Genomic DNA, 2,911 nt, shown 5'->3' with positions numbered 1-2,911 from the left:
ACCAATATGGTTCTTGTTGATTTTACTGCACAAGAATTGATAGTCATGTGATTTTGTCCAATAATTAAAGATTCGTACTGTAGTTAGGCCAATGCTAGTTCCAATAAACAATCAAATATATAATTATAATACTAAAACTGTCGGCATTACATTGATAAAGCCAGGTTAATTTGGTTCAGGATTTAGGGTTGGCTTTGTTCCATTAATTCTCCTCGGCCATTGAAACTAATTAATCTCTCCATCTTTGCCAACCTTGTCAATTGCTCAGGATATAGATTGAGAGCTTGTTGAAGAGAGAATTATGTGATACCAGGGGTGTTTAAAAAACTGATTTATCTATAATATTTATATTATTTAACCCAAATCAATCCATCAAAGTTGATTAATATAAATATTATAAATAATAATAAACCAAAAAAACCAAATAAATAGATATTATAAGTTCGATAAGGGTTGAGACTTTAAAAAACCACTAAACCCGCATAACTCATTTTAGTTAGTGAATAAACCCAATGGTTAATATATACAATTTTTTTTTTATCGTTCTCTTTTATATATATATATATATAATTGTTTTCATAGCAAGATTCTTCTTATCTCAATAGTACATTTGTAGGAATGATAATAAAATCCTTTACCACTTATTTACAAAAATAAAATGATGATAAATTAATAAACATTAAGATTTTAGCTAGTTTCCAGATTGATCTTGGGAGATTGCACTGCGATCTTTCTTACCTGTGTTTTTCCTTCTTCGGATAAAGTTTCTCTAAAAAATCAAACAAAGAGTCGCAATGATTTGGACGCGGAAATCAAAAATTAATGAGTGAATCACAACACACATGGTAGGGCAAGCCAACGCTCTTAGTGCAGGCATGCAGCCATGGCGGTTGAGGGAGCTTTTGACTTACAAGTACACCCTTTTCTTTTTCGAAAACAGAAAATGAGATGGTTTAATGAAGATGGCCAATCAGCCACGATGTTCAGGTGCTACTGCCAATTGGACAAAACAGCACGATCAAAGAAAATGTAGGTAAAGACATGTGGACGAGGGTTGTGCTAGAATTTCAGTTGCTCGTCTGTAAAGTCCCCATTTAGTCTTTGAGGCCCTTTCTAACAGACTTTCAAACGAGGGTTCTTTCCATCTTCGCACCAGCTAGTACCAATCAAGTCTAGTTGCATTCAATCTTTTATCTCTTAGATTACTTTCTGTTCTATATTATTTCTTTGAGATTCTGACCGTCCGTCGGACAAAAAAAAAAGCATAAAATAATACATTTCAAAAATATCTAGAGAAATAATAAATATGATTCAAAGAGTCAACAATAATATTTGTGACTCTCTAAATTATATAGCTACATCCATAAAAAAAAAAAATTCACAATTAGTTATAAAAAAAAAACATAGAAATGGAATTAATTTAGAATAGTATAATAAAATCAAATAATTAACAAGTGATGGTATGGATGATTGATGTTTATTATAATTATTAATTGAATGATTGATCATGTACGTCCTGGAAAATCCCAAATGGGATACAAAGGAGAACACCGAATTGCTTTAAAAAAATCTTGTATAATTTGTGTCATATTGTAACTGGTCTCTCTAGCTTATGGGAATTTGTGAACTTCAAGTTACCAGTAAGGATTGTAGGAATAAAAAAAAAAAATATTGTCTGCAAATTACCAATATGGTTCTTGTTGATTTTACTGCACAAGAATTGATAGTCATGTGATTTTGTCCAATAATTAAAGATTCGTACTGTAGTTAGGCCAATGCTAGTTCCAATAAACAATCAAATATATAATTATAATACTAAAACTGTCGGCATTACATTGATAAAGCCAGGTTAATTTGGTTCAGGATTTAGGGTTGGCTTTGTTCCATTAATTCTCCTCGGCCATTGAAACTAATTAATCTCTCCATCTTTGCCAACCTTGTCAATTGCTCAGGATATAGATTGAGAGCTTGTTGAAGAGAGAATTATGTGATACCAGGGGTGTTTAAAAAACTGATTTATCTATAATATTTATATTATTTAACCCAAATCAATCCATCAAAGTTGATTAATATAAATATTATAAATAATAATAAACCAAAAAAACCAAATAAATAGATATTATAAGTTCGATAAGGGTTGAGACTTTTAAAAACCACTAAACCCGCATAACTCATTTTAGTTAGTGAATAAACCCAATGGTTAATATATACAATTTTTTTTTTATCGTTCTCTTTTATATATATATATATATAATTGTTTTCATTGCAAGATTCTTCTTATCTCAATAGTACATTTGTAGGAATGATAATAAAATCCTTTACCACTTATTTACAAAAATAAAATGATGATAAATTAATAAACATTAAGATTTTAGCTAGTTTCCAGATTGATCTTGGGAGATTGCACTGCGATCTTTCTTACCTGTGTTTTTCCTTCTTCGGATAAAGTTTCTCTAAAAAATCAAACAAAGAGTCGCAATGATTTGGACGCGGAAATCAAAAATTAATGAGTGAATCACAACACACATGGTAGGGCAAGCCAACGCTCTTAGTGCAGGCATGCAGCCATGGCGGTTGAGGGAGCTTTTGACTTACAAGTACACCCTTTTCTTTTTCGAAAACAGAAAATGAGATGGTTTAATGAAGATGGCCAATCAGCCACGATGTTCAGGTGCTACTGCCAATTGGACAAAACAGCACGATCAAAGAAAATGTAGGTAAAGACATGTGGACGAGGGTTGTGCTAGAATTTCAGTTGCTCGTCTGTAAAGTCCCCATTTAGTCTTTGAGGCCCTTTCTAACAGACTTTCAAACGAGGGTTCTTTCCATCTTCGCACCAGCTAGTACCAATCAAGTCTAGTTGCATTCAATCTTTTATCTCTTAGATTACTTTCTGTTCTATATTATTTCT

Source organism: Populus euphratica, unplaced genomic scaffold, assembly GCF_000495115.2.
Source record: "Populus euphratica unplaced genomic scaffold, PopEup_1.0 scaffold147.1, whole genome shotgun sequence".
NCBI lineage: Eukaryota > Viridiplantae > Streptophyta > Magnoliopsida > Malpighiales > Salicaceae > Populus > Populus euphratica.
Note: the sequence above shows the minus strand (reverse complement) of the source record.